The 21,589-nt window shown below is 40.7% G+C and overlaps 1 protein-coding gene and 1 pseudogene across 1 annotated transcript in view; both read left to right on the top strand.

Moving 5' to 3' along the window:
• Positions 1 to 21,589, top strand: part of LOC126267766 (uncharacterized) — a 292,038-nt gene that overhangs the window by 20,744 nt on the left and 249,705 nt on the right. The window lies entirely within an intron of this gene.
• On the top strand, positions 10,242 to 10,359 carry LOC126268278 (5S ribosomal RNA; annotated as a pseudogene).

The raw sequence follows: 21,589 nt of genomic DNA, 5'->3' as shown, positions 1-21,589 counted from the left end.
GGCGGTGCACAAATGCTGCGCAGCTAGCGCCATTCGACGGCCAACACCGCGGTTCCTGGTGTGTCCGCTGTGCCGTGCGTGTGATCATTGCTTGTACAGCCCTCTCGCAGTGTCCGGAGCAAGTATGGTGGGTCTGACACACCGGTGTCAATGTGTTCTTTTTTCCATTTCCAGGAGTGTATTTGGTGCAGCGGATGGCCGAGGGAACATCTGCTGTCATCCATCTTATGTGTACGGCAGCTGTCTCTAAACGGTCACGTTCTTGTACACACAATATTAAATTACGAAGTTAATAATTAATTTAGAATCTTCTTAATTATAACATGCATGTAGGAAAGTTGGTTGAAATCATAGAAAATGTTTCAGTTGCTTGCATAAAAACTTTGCCTTCTAGAATTTTTAGAGTTGAACTGACAGTAGATCGTTACCCCTGAACTATAACTTTAAGAGACCTTGTATTGGTAGTTATTAACAATACGGTCCTAATATTTGTAGCGCTCCATCATTTAATAGGTTTTATGATATGCTTTAACCAAAATATTCTAGCATTAAAACTACAGATACTTAATCTATTACAAATGGGGATGTTTTAGTTACAAATTTACTTTTCTTTAAAATACTCGAAAATTATTAGAGGGAGATTAATGTGGTCACTTAGTTATTATTTTTAGGTTGAACTGGAGCATTATACAATTTTTTACATTTCTAAGTCTAATATTTAGTGCCTTCAATTTTTCATTAAAACGTGGATTCTGAGCTGGCCGCTGTGGCCGAGCGGTTCGAGGCGCCTCAGTCTGAAACCGCGCTGCTGCTACGGTCGCAGGTTCGAATCCTGCCTCGAGCATGGATGTGTGTTCGGTTTAAGTAGTTCTAATTATAGAGGACTGATGACCTCAGATGTTAAGTGGCATAGTGCTTAAAGCCATTTGGACCATTTTTTTAAAAAATTCTGACCACAATTTTTATTTAATCAAGTTTTGACTTCTACCAATTGATTTTGACATAAATTGTTGCGTTATTTATGGATTTCTAGATTTATTATTTAGCGCCACTTATTTTTTTCTTAAAACGACGAATTTATGAAGACCACTGGTTTAATCACTCTAAGACTTGACATTTAAAACGTTATTTCATTAAAGTATATCCTGACAAAGTTTGAAAAATCAATTTTGACTTTTAATTTTGTTCTTAATTACGATGCAATACTTGTGCGCTACGCGCAGACGCGTTATGGTGACGTTGCGCTGCTAACAGTGAACTGGGGTAAGTCCCTGCACGCTCGCTCGCCTATGAATCTCACAAGCGATACAGTGCGTGTTTCGCTACATCACCCCCTATTTATTTTTGTGAAAAAATTTATTTTGGAACAAAATTAAATATTTATAAATAATGGTTGTTGTTCTACCTGACCTCTTTTAAATGAAACTGATTTTTAGAAAATCTTTAATACTATACATACAAAATAATCATGCTTATATACGCAAACAAAAATATGACATAATTGATTTTTACATCATTTACATAGATTACATAGAAACATGAAAATAAATTTTCAATAATTAAAAAATTATTATATTTTTAATAAATTTTTCAGTTTTTACCTGAGAAAGAAACACACAAAGTTTTCCTACTGTATAGTATTCACATTCTTCATTTTCTATGTAAGGCTACACTCCCGACAAATGCCTTCGATGTTAACGAATTCCTGTTTTCTAGAAATTCTTTTTTTGTGAGTGACTATTGTCAAAACATTCCTAAGGAAAAGTAATTCATCCACGAATAAAATGACTTGGAAACACTCGCTCGACGAACTCTTGAGCATTATTGCAGTAACAGTCAGTTAGAATTCATGACGCTTTAAATAGTGACAGATCGCCATAATGGGCAATGTTAATAGGCATTCTGGCAAAATAAGAATCTCGCCATTGATAACATACTTTTGAGTCCCGTTGAATCAATATTAGGTCCTTATTGTTGGAGAATAATACAGTTTGGAGTTTCAGCCGTGAAAGACACGCTCACCGCGATATCCCTGAAGTGAAAAAGTAGGCAGATTTGAGTTTCGTGTCTCTTCTACATCAAAGTAATTGAGAACGATGCTCGAGATAATTTGAAGTACGTTGATTGTAATCGGCTAGAATCTTGATGTAATGTGTATTGAGTTCACATGACATTCGGCACCATGGTTTCCGCTGGCGCTCGTTCTCTTGGAACGTACTGCCGTCAGTTGAGCGCTACGTATGAAGTGATGAAGTAAAGCTAAACAGGTAACGGAAAAAAACTGAAGGTGACAGGAAAGCTAAAACCGTAATAGTATTCATGAGCTGTCCGTATAGTTGCATTTCAGCATATTATCTGCGAAACTGTTCGATTACGTTATTACGCACAATACTGGATGAACCATCAGAATTTTGATAGAGTATGCCTGGTAATCAGAGTTGTCATTAGTTATAATTATCAGTTATTCTAAAATAACGTGACAGAAATTACAATTACCGTGAATCCGCGACAGTCGCTATAATTGTGACAACATGATAGAATACTAAATGTAATCATGATTTGGGTGTGGGGAGGCGGTTGATGGACGGGTAATTGACATTTTATTGTATTTCCATGGGTTTATTTCTGTCGTATGTCTCACAAACAAAACAGATACTGTGAAAATCCTGCGTGTCGTGGCAATTTATTTACGAGTACCTCACGACATTTAATCTCATCAACTTTCTGATACATTTCGCCTCCCAAGGAATGAAGGACACCGAATCGGTGTTCGCTGTAATTAAATCCTGTTCTGGAAGCAAGGATAGGATATAATGTTACGTGGACTACTATATCAGTGGAGATGAATTATTATCTCGGCTGGGAAAGGCGATAAGACAGAAATAGGTAGTTTACAGATGGTCTGGAAATACCTAACCTGGTTTTCTGGATGGGGATTTGAACATCGCTCCTCCCCAGAAACAAATACAGTGTCCTAAAAACTGCGTTACCTAGCTCGGCCCCTTGAACAGGTCAAATTATGGCTGGCTACGATGTTATGACGTATCTTACATACCAGACAGAGTGGTATCAAAAACGTAGGCATCAAAAGTCTCTTGGGGCAACTGTACCACACAGAGCTCGTATGTCATGCGTCTTTCGAGGGGCTTCCTGTAATGCAACGTGATCTCAAATTTAGAATCCTTTCAGCTGTTTGATGTTGAGCTGAATGAAATTTCTGGTTTTTCGCATTTCTTATTTGTTTTCACTTTCGAGCCTTTTAGCAATCATAGAAAATCTCTTAGGTAGAATGATTAGCAACTATATTTCGACAACCTACAATACGATTTGCAAAACAACATATTGCTATGTGCTATATGCATTGCTGTTCATTTTCTGACATTTTCTACTTATATCTTACTGATCACAAGTTATACCATAATTATGATCAACTGCAAACTGTCTTAATTGCTTTCCTAGGATACTGTGCTTTTCGTGTTTTTGCCATTGTAGATTGATATCTATTAGTCTGGAAATTATCTAGATCCTATTATGGAAAAGCAACAACATGTATAGTAATACGTCCCTTGGCGACATTGTGAAGCGTGACATAATGATGTGGATACGAAGTAAACCAGAAAACAATCCTTGGACCGTAGGTGACACTTTGCATGTGTGATGGGTCGTCGACGGTAAAGTAAATATCGGATGGGATGCAATCAGATGGTGATATGGAAGCGCAACATCTCTCTGTACCTGTTACTGGGCGTCCAACATGGCTTGTAATAACGGTTCACATTGGAGGACACGTGGTTTCTGTGTTAGGGTTGCAGTCTTTTGACACAGAGCTCCTCATATATGGTTATCAAATTTAAAGTTGGATACCAAACTGGCCACTCCTGATACGTGATATCCTGATGTTACAAGTAACCGTCCAGCTGGCCAGCGCTGTGCAGATGGGCATTATTGTGCGTCAGATAATACTCATGTCTATAAGACTACAAAAAGTCCCAAATAACGTTCCCAGAAGTCATCCCTATAGACGCAGCAGCCATAATGATCCCAGGACCACTGAAGCCGCATACGAGAGCATCAGCTTTGGCGTAAAGGCAGGACTGAAATGTGATTCTGAAGCCCAGTAAATGCGCATACGTTGTCAATAGATCTCTAGGTTAAATTAAATAGCTGCTTAAAGAGGAAAAAATACCCCCCCTCCTGTCCCCTCCCACTTAACCCTGGGTCTATTCACAGTGAACAAGACACCATGTTCGCCAATCAACGAGGTATTATTGTGTGAGGGTGATACTTCAGGCGGAGAGGATCTTTTGGGCGCTGGGTGACAGGTGATCTACAAACGTGTCTATCTAGGGCCGCTGCTTTGCTGGTTGGGCATCTTTGGGCACTTACACAAGATATATCTCATGCAGTTCGTTTCTTGCAGGTGTCTGTACAGTCGATTAAGAACGTTCCAGCCCTCTTGCGATCATCTCCATATCAATGAGGTAGTCAAAACTCCCAGTGATCAGATCACATGGAGTATTACCCAAAAATGTTCGCTGAATCATTCTGATTTCCTGCGACATGAAAATTGTGTGTTGAATATCTGAAAATTTTGTCAAACAGCATTTGAAGAATTGAAGACAGCATTAGTGTCTGATCCATTACTAGTCTTTCCTGCTTTTGAGAAGGAATCTGTCCTCTCATGTGACGCCAGTAATGACTGTTAGCTGTATATTGAGCCAGAATGTCAATCAGCATGAACATTGAGTAATGTACATGTGAAGACAACTGAACAAAGCATAACTACTCCACTACAAAAAAAAACGAAATGTTGGCAGTGAGAAATGAAATAGCGAACATTCGTGGGGATTTACAGGACAGGAGTTTAAGGTCGTTGCAGACCATGCATCATAAAAAGGTTGATGGGGATGAAGGACCTGTTGAGTAGGTTAACAAGATGGGCACTCAAATGAGTTTGATTATGAAGTTAACTACAAATGAGGAAGGAAAGTTGCAATGCTGAACGCACTAGGCGAAAGTATAACACAGCTCCAGAGAACACAAGTGGACAATGAACGCTGTCATGCTCTCAGGTCACTACCAAAGTTTGTGATAGGGATTCCTATGAAGAAAGACGGAATGTGGACCACACATAGTGATTCTGGTGGTGCTCAAGGGCGAAGTGTTGTGACAAGTACATGATGATGTGTTGTCATCTCATGGAGGATGTTTAACAATGGGCAGATATGTAGTGTAAATATTCTGGTGAAGAACAAGAAAACATGATATCAAGCAATAAGTGAAGGACTGTGTACCTTGTGCACAGAAAGCTTATTTTGGTCACCAAAAAACTCATTTACAATGCCTACCAGATGCATTAAAACCCTTTCATGTGATTTGACTTGATTTTTAGGACCACTTAATAGAAAACTGGCTAGGGATAAATATGTACTGACAATTATAGATCATTTTCCGGGGTTCTTGGCAATGGTGATAATCCCTGATTAGCAGGCTAGTACAGTAGCCCAGGCTTCAGTTCAGTTAATAGCTATATACCTGGATTTGAGGTGCCTGATACCTTACTTACTGGGCAGGGTACAGATTTTGCACCAAGCAGTTGTATCATGCACTTCATGTCCAGAAGTTATGGACAAGCCTGTTCCATCCACAAACTCATGGCATAACACAGTGAATTTTTTGGGCCATCTGTAAAATATTGAGTTGTTATGTCAACAGCTATCAAAAGGTTTGGGATACATATTTACAGTACTTAGTTTGTGCATGTAACTCTAAAGAACATATCAGTCTGGGTCTCTTACCTTTTGAGGTGGTGTATGGTAGAAAAACGCCATCGCTCTTTAATGTCACGATTCCTAAACTAGGACCAAGCTGTTAACCGCTTGAAAAATTTGCAAAAACAATATGGTAGGTATGGCATAAAGTACTAAATCTTTGGATCGACAGGAACAGTCCACACAACACATGGGAAAATTGCCACAAATTGGTGGGTTAGCAGGTATTAGACTAATCCCGACAATCCTAAGGGAAACGTTAAAGTGCACTTTCCAACTTAATCGTCTATTTTTCATGTAGATGGGGTTAAACCTTTTAGAGGAACGGTGGATGCTTAACACAAGCCTCAATGAGAGGGTCAAGAAGCAAGAAAACGATTAAAAATGTCAAAGACCATATACCAGTGGACAAGCAAAATGTGCAAAGTGTACCCTATGCATCATGGTCATGCAATCATAGTAGTATTTGAGTTTAGTTGTATTGTGTATAAGAGCTGTTTAATGCATACGTTTTTCTATTCTTGTTCGAGAGTATTCTGAATTTGTACTAGCTACCATAGTAGCTTACAACTGTACATTGGTTACATTGTGTTTCTTAGTTATTTTGTTTTGTTTGTGAATTTTCGAAGGAGGAGAGAAGGACGAAAGCTCTTTTCCTCCAGTGATGGGTCATCAGTAATAGCCTTATAGATTATGGCAAGCTTGATGTTGCTGCACATCATTAACAAAGGAGCATTGCATACGGTTCGCATTCATCCGTTAGAATAATAGGTGTTATTTCACGGCATCTGGATGTATGTTGATTCGGTCTCAGTGGACATTGAGGTTGACAGCTGCTGTGCGGAAGACAAGAAACGAAATTGGCAGACTGCATGATGCATCCATAGAATAACACAAGGAACTGCAGAGTAACAAAATTCTCACCGAGTTGCAGGCGTGAGTACAAGGAATTGAGGCCATCACATGGAAAACAGAGCTCAACTGACGCAAATCAGGGACGTTGTACCAAGGACACTAGTTTGTGGGAAAATAGTATGGTTGAACGCAAGCGGAGAAGTCCTTATATACAGTGTTTGGAATGGTGGATAACGAAGATATCCAGGAGCTTATTATCACGATTAGGAAAGTGTAAACGATGGGAGACACTGCCGAAACCATAGTAGTGTGGCATACCACGGAGCTGTCGAATTTAGAGCACGACGTTCTCAATAAAACTAAAATAGTATGTGAGTTAACCATGGAGTTAGCCTAGTACAAACAGGATACAATTGAAACAGAGAGCAGCAATTAGGTGGAAATGCATAAACGATTGAGCCTACTGGGCAGCAAACTAACACTAGCCAAGCTGTTACGTGAATTAGCAGATGTTGTTGTTGTCTTCAGTCCTGAGACTGGTTTGATGCAGCTCTCCATGCTACTCTATCCTGTGCAAGCTGCTTCATCTCCCAGTACCTACTGCAACCTACATCCTTCTGAATCTGCTTAGTGTACTCATCTCTCGGTCTCCCTCTACGATTTTTACCCTCCACGCTGCCCTCCAATGCTAAATTTGTGATCCCTTGATGCCTCAAAACATGTCCTACCAACCGATCCCTTCTTCTAGTCAAGTTGTGCCACAAACTTCTCTTCTCCCCAATCCTATTCAATACCTCCTCATTAGTTACGTGATCTATCTACCTTATCTTCAGTATTCTTCTGTAGCACCACATTTCGAAAGCTTCTATTCTCTTCTTGTCCAAACTAGTTATCGTCCATGTTTCACTTCCATACATGGCTACACTCCAAACAAATACTTTCAGAAACGACTTCCTGATACATAAATCTATATTCGATGTTAACAAATTTCTCTTCTTCAGAAACGCCTTCCTTGCCATTGCCAGTCTACATTTTATATCCTCTCTACTTCGACCATCATCAGTTATTTTACTTCCTAAATAGCAAAACTCCTTTACTACTTTAAGTGCCTCATTTCCTAATCTAATTCCCTCAGCATCACCCGATTTAATTTGACTACATTCCATTATCCTCGTTTTGCTTTTGTTAATGTTCATCTTATATCCTCCTTTCAAGACACTGTCCATTCCGTTCAACTGCTCTTCCAAGTCCTTTGCCGTCTCTGACAGAATTACAATGTCATCGGCGAACCTCAAAGTTTTTACTTCGTCTCCATGAATTTTAATACCTACTCCGAATTTTTGTTTTGTTTCCTTTACTGCTTGCTCAATATACAGATTGAATAACATCGGGGAGAGGCTACAACCCTGTCTCACTCCTTTCCCAACCACTGCTTCCCTTTCATGCCCCTCGACTCTTATTACTGCCATCTGGTTTCTGTACAAATTATAAATAGCCTTTCGCTCCCTGTATTTTACCCCTGCCACCTTTAGAATTTGAAAAAGAGTATTCCAGTCAACATTGTCAAAAGCTTTCTCTAAGTCTACAAATGCTAGAAACGTAGGTTTGCCTTTTCTTAATCTTTCTTCTAAGATAAGTCGTAAGGTCAGTATTAGCAGATAGAGTCAACGATATGAGAACTGGAGTGAGGTCGTTGCAGGAAGCAGTCAGTCATGCGGTAAAAATACTTTCCAGCGGAGTCACGCACATGATGGAGGTGTCAGAAAAGAACTTAGCAATATTTTACGACATAGGAACAATGGAAGTAAATATGGACAGAGCAAAGTTGTACATACTAGTCCACCTGCGTGCAGTATCCATGTTATATGGTTCATTTCGAACTGTAAGATGGATGATGATGGTTAAACGGGTACAAGTGAAGACACGAGAGGTGTTAATAATTTCTGAGCATGAAGACGCTCGTGCTGTTACGCCACTAAAGGAGAGGTTTGAAGGAAAATGTCATCTTTCACCCAGAGGAGTGCAGACTGCCGCACAGAAATGCGAAGTGTAACTGTTTCTGGGGAAAATATAGTCAGCGGAATATCAGATTGAAATATTGGTACCGTAGTCTCATTTTCAGGCGATGGGAGCGCATCAGATATACTCAGTTGTCTGCACTGGAACAGTGATCATAAACTGCTGTAAGAATGAAAAACTTCAGGGCAAGTTCGAGTTACATAATAGTGCTATTTGGTGAAAGGCACGACTTGTGAGATGGCTGGAGTAAACTTCAGCCTCCTATCTACACTCAAGTTTCTGACTGTATTCTAAATAACTCAGTTTGTTTTGCATTGGCCAGAAAAAACCGTTGACAGTACTGTCAACGCAAACTTACCTTTAAAGCACCCTGTATATTGATCTTATACACTCTTTAGACACACTGATAGCGTCTCAGCAAGGCATAATTTCCACTGGGCAAATGTTGCAACATATCGAGCTATATCAAGAGAACCAATGCTGAAACGTGGTAATCATAAGCATTACGAGCAAGAGTCTTCCCGTGTTTTAGATAACAGTTTGCACACTTTACTTTTGTTTCAGACATACAAGTTTGTATTCACCTGACCTATTGAGGCATCAGACACTTGTCGAATTGTTAACATAACCCGAGAAACATAGACTAAGAAAAACTGTAAAACTAGTATAACTCGTGGAAACGGAAATAAGAATAATGTAGCATAACTGTAAGGAAGGTTCGGTAAACCACAACTTAAGAATAAAGATGTAGAATTAGGAAGCTCAGGGAAAATCAATGTAATTTAGCTATCACAAGCAAAAAACTCTATGCAATGGGCACAACGTACTATTATGTAAATCTGTGAGATTTGTACAGACGATAATCAAAGGCAAGGGATCGGACCTTTCAATAACAAAGCTAGCAGAGCTGAAAGACAGTCATTCATGGAGCTATTTTGTCCGTGGTACTAGATCCGTGAATATTACAATCTTTTGAGAAGATTGGTTTGTGGCCGGCTCTCCTACACTATGGATCATCCCAGATGATCTGGAAGCTGCCATCTCCATACCGACCAGATCTGGCACGTCCAAGCACCCTTCTGACGACTCATGAGCATCTGTTGTAGGCTTGGTCCATCTATGGTGGATGGCCAAGGCCTGTCCCTCACAACAACTGGCATCCTGGGCCACAGTCGACAGTCTGCACCTAAGCACACAAGAAGCTGCCTTTGAGAGTGCTGAGACGGGAGCTGCACTTTATCGCAGGTCGTTTGGCGACAACGCCCCCGTCTCTCCGCTGCCGCCAAAACAGCGTGAAGCCATGGCACTAACATGCAGGGTGACATCGCGACTCGCTGACAAGGCATTAGCACTTCTTCATGACACGTGAATTTGCGCCTGGTCACTGACTGCAGCTTTGAAGATACGTATAACTCTGTACACATTGCAGGATAAATAAATGTTATTGCAGATACCATATGCCTCTAGACCACCCACCACGCTCTCCGAACTCAGCCTCTTGTTCACAACATAATCTAAGCTCCCCGGGTCGCAAAAGAACTGTTGTATGAAGAGTTGCATTGCATGGTTTATTTACCAGACACTAAATGGTATCACGACAACGGCCTTGCCGCTGTGGTTGCACCGGTTCCCGTCAGATCACCGAAGTTAAGCGCTGTCGGGCGTGGCCGGCATTTGGATGGGTGACCATCCGGGTCGCCATGTGCTGTTGCCATTTTTCGGGGTGCACTCAGCCTCGTGATGCCAATTGAGGAGCTACTCGACCGAATAGTAGCGGCTCCGGTCAAAGAAAACCATCGTAATGACCGGGAGAGTGGTGTGCTGACCACACGCTCCTCCTATCCACATCCTTAGCTGAGGATGACAAGGCGGTCGGATGGCCCCGATGGGCCACTTGTGGACTGAAGACGGAGTGCTTAATTGGTATCATACTATCTTGCCATATACTAGGGTTGGACAAAAATATTGAAACACTGTGAAAAATGCATGGTTGAACATAAATGCAGACGATAGCCAAGATGGCAAGTTATGCTGTTGTCTTTGACCACGAACAGCATCAGTGCAATGTCCTCAATACTTTGTGTCAGTTGAGGTCAGAACAGTGTTCTGTGTAGTTATGAGTGCCACATGCTGGATATAAGTTAATTCTAACATAGACAAATTGTTGGTGCTCATATAGCGGGTGCTTCTGTAAACATGGGAGCTGAAGTGTTAGGTATTTGAAGAGGCATTTTATCGAAGATTTGTACCGCGCACAGGTAAAGGGGACGGAAATAAATGTTGAGTGATCGTGACAGACGGACTTTGTGGAGGATTTTGACAAAAAATAAGGGGAAGACAGCAGAAAAAGTCACTCCATAATTGAGTGATACATTCGCAAACTCTGTCAGCACCAAAACATCACAAAGGGAGCTCCATAAGGAGTCAATTTCAGGGTGAGCCAGAATTCCAAAACTATTCATGAGTCATGCAAATTGCCATAACAGGAAAACGTGATGCTGAAGCCATAAAACCTGGGCTGTGGAACAATGGAAGTAAGTCATTTGGTCGAATGAGTCTCTTGTTTCGCACTCTTCACAACATCTGACCACGTTTACAACCCAAGAATGAAATATGGCGAAGGTTCAGTGACCATGGTTTTCCATGGGCACTGTGGTTACTATCAGATGTCGCATTACTGCCAAGAATTACGTGACCATTTTGGCTGATCAGGTCCATTTCATGGTACAATGTTTGTTACCCAATGGTGATGTTTTCCAAGACCACAGGCCACCTGTTCACACAGCTCACATGGTCCGGGATTGTTTTTTGTGAGCAAGAGAACCACAGTCAAGAAATTTCAACATTTTGAGCGTTTGTGGTCTGCTTTGTAGAGAAAGGGACGTGATCGCTATCCACCCCCAGCATCGTTACCCGAACTTGCCACTATTTTGTAGGAATAATGGTAGAAGTTTCCCTTGAACACCCTGCAGTGTTATATATTAACTTATACACTGGTAATTTAAGGCTGTTGGGAGCGAGCAAGGGCACTCCAGGATAGGAAGTCAGAGAGACAATGCAGAGAACAGGCGAAGTGTTAGTGTTTAGTTTACCGGTGGTAAACAATAATGTTACAGCCTGCGTATTGTAGACACTCTGGGTAGCTGTCCCAGGGGAGACTTCAGAGAATGAACTGGTAAGTCCATCCACTGCCAAGGAGCTGTTGTAATGCATCATAGTAGAAGATCGTTACAAAAAGGATTGACTTAGGAGGGGCAGCAAGCTTGATAGTTGCCCCTGAGAACCGCTACGTCAGTAGGTTTACACAGGTAGAGAGCTACAACAACGATCCCCCTGACGGGAGGCCTAGGGCGGGCAAGTGACATATAATACTGTCGTTACTAGCCATCATAGGAAGGGCAGTGACATTTAGGTTTCAGCTGGATGCTGTTGCTACTGAATATGGAATCTGCTAATATAAAGGCCAGAAACATCCACACCTACCGAGTAGGAGAAGGGGAGGAATCTCAATGTGGTTGACCAGGATCGCTTTGGAAGTGCAGAGGCTAAAAAAGGCCGGTGCACTGGAGGGTCGATTGTAGGCAGACAGGAATAATGTGCCACCAGAGTCTTTTAAAAGACCATGTTTTTGCACTCACTTTTCTCTGTCAGACTGTGGGGGCGCCAACTCCGCGGCGCCTGTCGCCAGCCTTGGGTGGTCACCGACAAATCTGTTTTTGAGTGCTGCTCTCAAAGTTCGTACTAGTGCTGCTAGTGATTGGTATTTCTATTAGCTCTCACCCCATGGACTCAGACAGTGACTTCTGTTGAGCAATCGTTTGCGTTTTTTAATGTCTTGAATGAAACTTCAATGAAGTAGTTAGACTGATTGCAAATAACTGATGGTTATCAGAAACCTGATCTCTTTGAGGCTCCTACTACGAACATCCTATAGAGTCCCAAAATATGCGTCTCCTGTAGGTGGCCTGTGACAGATTTGGCTCTGATCCAACCAACCAACCTGCCTTCATTGGTTGTCTTTCGGCCTTTACTCCTAACTGCTCGGTAATTGAAGAATATATATAGATATATACACAGCAATAAGAGACGAAGAACAATGGGCACAATTAAAAACACTGACAAACAGTATTTCAAAATGAACACATGACATTACAGACATGCCTATGTGCAGCGTAACAGAAATCTCCGGAGGATGGACAGCGATATCCACAGTGACAGCGAAAATAGTGGCAATGAGGAGGAACAGCAGGAGGAAGCTGAGATGTTACACTAAAGAAGCAAAAGTGCTGGTGATCTAGCTAAGAAAACACCAAGTGCTGTACATGCATGGGCACCTAAAGTAGTTAATACATAGGATTAGTAATAAATAGGATAAGCAACATTATTTCCATACTAATAACCACTTGAGGGCGTGCGCGCGCCTGTGTGTGTGTGTGTGTGTGTGTGTGTGTGTGTGTGTGTGTGTGTGTGTGTGACTGGCGGTCAATGGCTCAAAGAAACCATTTCGAGGTATTCACCGTCAGTCACATTCGGTGATGGTACTAACAAATCTCTCCTCTATCCTATTTTCTTTTCATATTCTTCCTAAAAAACAAAATTTTATTTATATTTCAACCTAAAATTATTGTCATTTTGAAAGTATTATTCTCTGTAAATGTTGTAGATAAAACAAAAAAAAATTGAAAACTGTAAAAAAGATGACAAACGAAAATTGTAAGTTGTACGATCTGTTTTAAACATCAGGTAACAGGTCTATAATTTGGCAATAAATAAATAAATAAAAAATAATTTAAGAGTGACTTGTAACTCTCTGTCTACCCGCTGTCATGTGTTAGGACACAACATGAAGATATGTACACTACTCTTTGGAAAAAGTGAAACACCAAGATCGCGGTACGTAATCATAAAGAAATTTATTCCACCGATTACAGACGTGACACTACACAAACGATTAGGCTTACAGCCCTGCACATACAAGGTGACTATGGAATTTCAGAGCGCAGTAGCTCCACGATGTGCTGCAATTAGAACGGCTATACGTCGTGGAGTGGAATCAATGTGCGCCTGAATATGCTGTTGGGGAATACTCTGCTACGCGGTTTGTAGGCGCTTGCACTTTTCTTGTCACATGTGGCCTGGTGTTGCCCTGCTGAAATATGCAATCTGGAACAGCGTACAGGACGGGCTGTAAAACCACCCTGATGCAGCAATAGCTGTTCAGATTACCCTCAAAACGTAAGAGGCGAGATAACATAGGCAGTGGCACCCCATACCTTCAGATTCAGCATAAAGTGAAAGACGATCAAACAATTTAAAATCAGAGATAGTAAAATAGTCCACATTTAAATTGAGTGAAAGTTCACATCCGCGAAAGCTGTTTATTGTGTTTTCACTGTATGACTACCTGTTTCACGCTACGGAAGTATATACTTCAGGTCATATAAAGCTAATACTTCATGTACCACGAATCCCAAGGTACAAGTGCGCGTAAAAACGTATCACTTCTCGGTAGAACCTTGCGTGAAACGGCAGATGGGCATCCGATCCAAACCATGCATGATCACTAATGCATTTTCAAAACACAGTAAAGAGACGAGCCAGCACAGCATATGAAAATCCACGTATAATAAGACTGTGTTTTGGAGATGTCTAATGATCATGCATGGTTTGGATCGGATGCCCATCTGCCGTTTTATCCAAGGTTATACCAAGGAATAACATGTTTTTACGCGCACTTGTTCCTTGGAGTTCATTGTACATGAAGTATTAATTTTATATGACCTGAATGTACAGGGTGTTACAAAAAGGTACGGCCAAACTTTCAGGAAACATTCCTCATACACAAAGAAAGAAAATATAGTATGTGGACATGTGTCCGGAAACGCTTACTTTCCACGTTAGAGCTCATTTTATTACTTCTCTTCAAATCACATTAATCATGGAATGGAAACACACAGCAATAGAACGTACCAGCGTGACTTCAAACACTTTGTTACAGGAAATGTTCAAAATGTCCTCCGTTAGCGAGGATACATTCATCCACCCTCCGTCGCATGGAATCCCTGATGCAGCCCTGGAGAATGGCGTATTGTATCACAGGCGTCCACAATGCGAGCACGAAGAGTCTCTATATTTGGTACCGGGGTTGCGTAGACAAGAGATTTCAAATGCCCCCATAAATGAAAGTCAAGAGGATTGAGGTCAGGAGAGCGTGGAGGCCATGGAATTGGTCTGCCTCTACCAATCCATCGGTCACCGAATCTGTTGTTGAGAAGCGTACGAACACTTTGACTGAAATGTGCAGGAGCTCCATCGTGCATGAACCACATGTTGTGTAGTACTTGTAAAGGCACCGAAGTCAACATTACCTTCCTTCAACTGGGCCAACTGGCGGTGAATCGAGGAAGTACAGTACATACTGACAAAACTAAAATGAGCTGTAACATGGAAATTAAGCGTTTCCGGACACATATCCACATAACATCTATTCTTTATTTGTGTGTGGGGAATGTTTCCTCAAAGTTTTGCCGTACCTTTTTGTAACACTCTGTATACCTCCAGGGCATGGAACTGGTCGCCGTACAGCGAAAACACAATAAACAGCTATTGCGGATTTTCGCTTTAACTCAGTTTCAATATGGACTATTTTACGACCTTTGATTTCAAACTGTTTGACTGTCCTTCATACATACAAGTTTTTTAGCTTTGCTTGCTCTACCTATAAGTTATTTTTATCACGTTTAGTGTTCAGCATGTAGCCATATTTAGAAATTACTTTGTGATGTGAAAGTAAAATGATTCATTCCATATTATGAGGCTTTATCGTGCAGATGATCCATGGAACATGAATTAAGTGCATTACTAACTAAGTAAACCAGCAAGAAAACTGCGGCAAGTATGTTTTTTGACGTTGGAAAGCTGTCAGACTTTGGAGTAGCTCGTGTATGACTCATATCTGATATTCTATCACAATAAATTTGTGAGGGTCTCTGGTTCTTGTAGCCGTAATGCTTTGTCAATAATTCAATGTGTTGATTTGAAACAAGTGCAGCTTATGCAAAAAGAAACAATATAAATAATGGCAGTGCCCTCAGAGTTAGCCTTTAAGTATCCTATCTTCGCAAATCGTTCCAAAAGTAGTATGTAACTACCTTACTGTGAGACGTACTTCAAGTTTAAAAGTGAATATGAGAAAAAAAAATGCGACTTATTAAGACTGACATTTTAATACTTCTGGGACGTAAGTTTGCCTGCTGTCCACGGCCTACGGTGTCCAAACTCTTCAAAGTTCTGTCGTTACACGTCTCTTGACTTCTGGTTCACATAGCTTAATTTAGAGCTTTACAATTTATGACTTAGTGAACTTTTGCGTAGCTGCATTTTTGTCGATGCAGCGGAATATGTATGCAATAAATTAAAGCTAATGCCGTCACTAAGAAGGTTCTACTGATCGATGTATTTCTCGTCTCTGTTATTCACGGGGCAATCCTAGAGAACTGTTGTGCTCCATTCTACAACGCAAATTTTATGCCAAATGACTGACACGTTATCTGACAGCCTGCGACGGACGTAAAACTTTGAACACCTGACCTCGCCAGCATAAACGGTTACATGTACGTGATCTTGGGAGACACATTTTTTCCTGCAGTCCTCTTTAAGGGGAAAAGAAAACAGTTCTGTCGATGTGACTATAAGATTTTTACGATGTAACTATAAGATTTTTAGGATGCCAAAAGTTTCAAACATAAGCACTACGGAAGTGTTTCTTTATTTACTCGCATGTTATATTTTCGATGGGGCATATACATGTTAATTCGAGATAAAATGAAATAAATGGAGAGGACTAAGACGTTAAATGTGGAACAAAGGAAAGTATACGAGAAAATGTACGACGGCTGTGATGTAATGTGTGGTCGCTGTCAGTGTCATTAGAGAACAGCTCCTAGTGCAGTTCAGTGGGGATGGAGGAGAGAGAAACTTTTACTCACTTAGAGATAATCTTGGCAAATTTCCGTAGGGAATGCAAGGAAATATTAAATCTGGATGACCCGATGGGTATTTGAACTCAGACTACAACAAACATTACACTTAGTTAAATAATTATAAGATTCTATTTTTCCTAGCACAAATTTGGATGACTATCTTACTGTCTAGGTCTAGGCGCAACGCGTCAGTATACTATCCAAGAAAAAGTAACTAAAAAGTAAGATAAATATTTTTACTTATAGCTGACACAACTGATTGCGGCTGGGTAACATTAATAGTATTCAGAAATGAGGAAAAATTGGAAAAAGAGGAAAATACATATGAAGGCACGAACGACTTTAAATGGCCGTCAAAATTTCGTCTCCAATCTGAATTACGCTATCTGTGCAAAGAGCAATTGCTATTTTCTTGAATATGTACATTATTCAAAAGATTACGAGGTGTAGCGGATTAGACTCATTATGTGTAAGTCAAGGTTGGACATACATTGAGAGCAGAGTGCAGTTTCTTGTTAAAGTTTATAACGTAAAACAGCCTGAGACTGCATTTGAATCCTATTTTGGGTAGAAGCATCCAGGGGCGGCTTAAGGGATATGGAGAGAGTTACACTCTTAGCAGCGTTGAGTGTTCCATGAAGTAACATTGCGAAGATTTCGTGCTAGTTCGGATACGCAGAAAATAATATTCGTAAGCCAGTACACATTCGACGAAGAGTGACTGTTCCACAAAAACAACAACGATATTTCGACTTAAATGCACCATTAGCTCCGTCGACGGCTGCAAAACGAATGTCTACACAGGTTAGTGCTGCTTCAGCATCTGATGTTTCCCGTCAGACGGTGCAGCGGAGACTCAAAGCTGTAATTGTTTTGCTAGACGTTTGGTAGAATGTGTCCCCGTACATCATTTCCAGATACGTTTTCATTTATTCGAATTGAGAAATTGAATCAATGGAGGACGTTGTTATTCATATATTAATTTTACTTTCGTCTGCAGGAATATCGGTCGGTATAAGTGGGTTCTTGTCGCTGAAAGGCCTCATTCTGTTTGTGCGTATGGTGTTTTACATTTCAGTTAGTGGTCGGAGGAATATTTTTTAACTTCCAAGAGAAAAAGACATGTGGTACTACAAACAAACGTGCGACATTTTAGAGGTGTGTGTGATGTTCGGGGACGTTAACGGCCGTTACATCGTCCTACTATTCCTGATGAATTACTAGAATGTGAAGAAATTAATCGAAAGTATTGGCCAACTAGTTGTAAGGACCTGAATCCTATAGAGCATGCCAGAAACGTATTGTTGTTAGTAATCACCGACAACCGATCAATGCCTTTCGGAAACCATCGGATATCTCTGTTAGTAGTGGCAAAGAGCGCTGGTAGTTCATTTGAACCCTGCCGTAGGGAGAATAATACTACGTCTTTCGTTTTTATTCTTTGTGGATGTTTGAAGTTTTTGGAAAAAGGGACTGATGGCCCTAGCAGTCTGGCCCCTTCAATCCCACAAACCAACCAACAAATACCACGTCGCTGCCAAACATTTCTGCCATCTGGAAGGAAACATACAAACCAACTAAGAAGGCGCACTGGTTAAGATATTGAACTCAAATTCAGAAGAACGGCGGATCAGTTTAGATTCTTCGTGATTCACATGTCATTTAAGGCGAATGCTTGTGTGGTTCCTTTTACAGAGCTCTGCCATTTTCGTTCGACAGTCCATAATTATGGTTGTTTCTAATGACCTCGTCTTTGGCTGGATGTTAAACTTTAATCTCCCTTCCGTGGTAACTTACGTTGCTATTAACTGTTCCGAAAGAAACTGTCTAGTACCTTTTGTTGTGTGAAATGTATATTTTCAGTTTCAGAACTTAGAGAAATACAGGTTGATTACAATTAAAGTTAAACTTTCAAACCGCTGTAGAAATAACGCCACTGGTCAGAATGACGTCTAATTGCAGCGGAGTATTATCGGACAAGGAGGAAAACGCAATGCTGCCAAGGAAAAACAAAAGTGAAATTGATCAATGGATGACGCTGTATGTGACAGAATACGTAAATGGAAACACCTGTCATACGCACGACCCATGAAGTCGGTATAAATACGTCAGTTACAGGGCTTTTCCTCCTTTCGTGTCAGCGACGTTTTCCGTGACTGTATCAATGCAGGATCGCGCTCTGCTTGTAAAGATGAATTACAAAAAAGATGACTGTACGCACGTCGCTTTGCAGAAGTACCGGACATTGAAGAGTTTGGAAGAAAAGGCGTTGTTCTGATGACTGCCGTGGGTTTGGAGAAAATGATTGGGAAATTCGGAAAGATGGGTTCTTTTAGTGTGCAACCTGGTAGAAAGAGGATTCTAATTGATTCGACGAGGATACAAATTGATTCGACGTCAGTGGAAGCAGTGGCCACAGTAATGCAAGAGGAGACTAGTGGTGGTGAGCAAACGCGTAGTGTATGGAGAATTGCCCGAACATTGGACATACCCTTGAGCACGGTTCATAAAATCGCACGAAACACCCTTCTTTGCCATCCATTCAAAATTACCCATGTGCACGAGTTGCTTCCTGTTGATCTGCCAGGAAGACAGACCTTTGCTTTAAAATTTCTTTCTCACACAGAGGTGGACAATGATCGACCGTGGAAGATTTTGTGCACAAACGAAGCCCACTTCCATCTGACAGGATATGTCAACAAGCAGAATTGTCGAATATGGGCAACGAAAAATCCACACGTAAATCAACCAGTGCCACTTCATGCTGAAGAGGTCACTGTGCAGTGCGGGTTCACGGCACCATTTATCATAGGGCCATATTTTTTCGAAGAGACAGGTGCTTCCGGTACAGTTACCTGTATGAGTGTGACTTCTGGCTGTGGGGTTATCTGGAAGATGTTGTGTTCAGTGTTCCGATTACAAACTTAGCTGCATTGAAGGCACGCGTTGCGCAACACATTCTGAACGTGACCCCGGAAACACTTCCATCAGTTGTGGAACATGCTGTTTCTCGATTTCAACTTGTTGCGGGAAAACGGTGGACAGCATATTGAACATGTCTTGTACCAGTCACACGGAAATTAATAATCCGATTTGATTTTTATTGATACTTTTTATGCGTTTTTTAGCCTCAGGACAATTAAAAACCGATGTGGGTATTGCTTTGTATGCAGTTTTTGGCCTCAGGACAATTAAAAACAGATTTTTTCCCATCCGATGTGATATAACCTTGCTGTGGAGGATTGGCTTACGTAACTAACAGTATTACACCTGTACATCAATGCACACTGAGTAGTTCACTTTAGTTAACGTCAAACGTACACCGTAAGCACTGTTGTATGATTAATTTGTCATTTGTAGTCGATACTATTATAATATGAAGCTTTCAGCGCCATGTATTGGTACATGTCGTAACTTTATTTTTCTTCTGCCATACGTTTCCCGCCTTCTCCGATAATATTCCGTTGCAACTTGTCGTCATTCTGACCAGTTGTGTTATTTCTATAGCGGTTTGAAAGTTTAACTTAATTATAGTCACCCTGTACATGTTTTAGATATTGATTAGGTCGTATATCTCTCGAGTAGCGTTGTTCTGCAACCCTACCGTTCTTTGTCAAGGAAATATGCTCTCATTTCTTGATAGTGTATTATTGTTAGGCTCTAGGTTACAGAGATTCCAGTGAGTGTCTTATAATGTGCACGTACATACCTGGTACAACCTATAACGTCACTCGCGTGTATTGCAAGCTGAGCAGCGTCAGATTAATTCCTTCCCCTTCAGTCTCCATTTACCGTTCGTTATTATGGCTCTTTATTTAGGGTGGGAAGTGAGCATGATTTGTTTTTTCAATTTAACGTCAGTTTCACAAATTATGCAGACTGAATTTATTGACAGTAAGGATCGTAGCACATTAGAAGTATTCGTAAACTTCATTACTGGTATATCAATCAATGTTCGTCATTCCATTCTGCAGTAAACCCTACTTCCGCTAACAGAACAGTCTATACGAAGGTCCATAGAAAGCTTAAGTTTGGGTAGTAAGCGTTCTCAGTTGCTATTGGCTAACGTTGTGACGTCACTAAGGAACAGCCACAGCCTTGGAAATAGAGCTGTAACATGCGGGCGGCGCATTTACGCGAGGCGTTCGTGGAATGTCTTAATTTCTACCGAAATAATGAAATGTAAATTCTTATTATCCTTCTGCTAGAATGTTATTGCCACGTCTTCTAAAGTTTTCAGCATTCAAGCAGACAGAGATGCAGATATCATGTCGAAACATACACAGAGCTTAGAGAGTGGTTTTTGTCAACGTGAATGTTGGAAACTAATATGCAACTATATGTTGTCTATGAGAAATGTTTTAATGAGAAAACAAGATTTAGATGACACAATTTGTATTTAGTATGTGTCAGAAGTTTAATAAACGTTGATTGGTGGACATTGTTGATTCAAGTGCTTTTAATTCTAGAAAGCACTGGAATTAGCAAATGTTATTGCAACATACACGTTTATATTTTAAGCTACACCACTCTCTTTGGACATTTTATGAAAATCTGTAAAGAATGTTAACTGAAGTTGTCTAAATTCACTATATAAAAGTGAATTAGCTTCACAGGGTTGCGAAAAGCGATTTGCGATAAACATTAATGAGGACACTTACCATTACTTCTGTTCAACAAATAATCTTCGCATCATCGAACTCACACTATTGCTAGATAATTGAGAACAGCTAAAATTCTGTTACTAATTCGCATAAATATTGTTCAGAGTTACCCTAAAGTGATGACAAATTTTACCTCCTTGTTTTGTAACGGTGAACTGCCACAGCTTTCTTTGCCGTTTCTTTGATGAGATCCAGTGCAGACGGATAAATGTTCGCCTTATATCGTAAATTTGAAGTATATGTGGATGCCAAGTGCAACTTTACCTGACGCATGAGAAAAAACTTCATCAGTAAATGT

Source organism: Schistocerca gregaria, chromosome 4, assembly GCF_023897955.1.
Source record: "Schistocerca gregaria isolate iqSchGreg1 chromosome 4, iqSchGreg1.2, whole genome shotgun sequence".
Classification (NCBI taxonomy): domain Eukaryota; kingdom Metazoa; phylum Arthropoda; class Insecta; order Orthoptera; family Acrididae; genus Schistocerca; species Schistocerca gregaria.
This window is presented reverse-complemented; position numbering and strand designations above follow the sequence as displayed.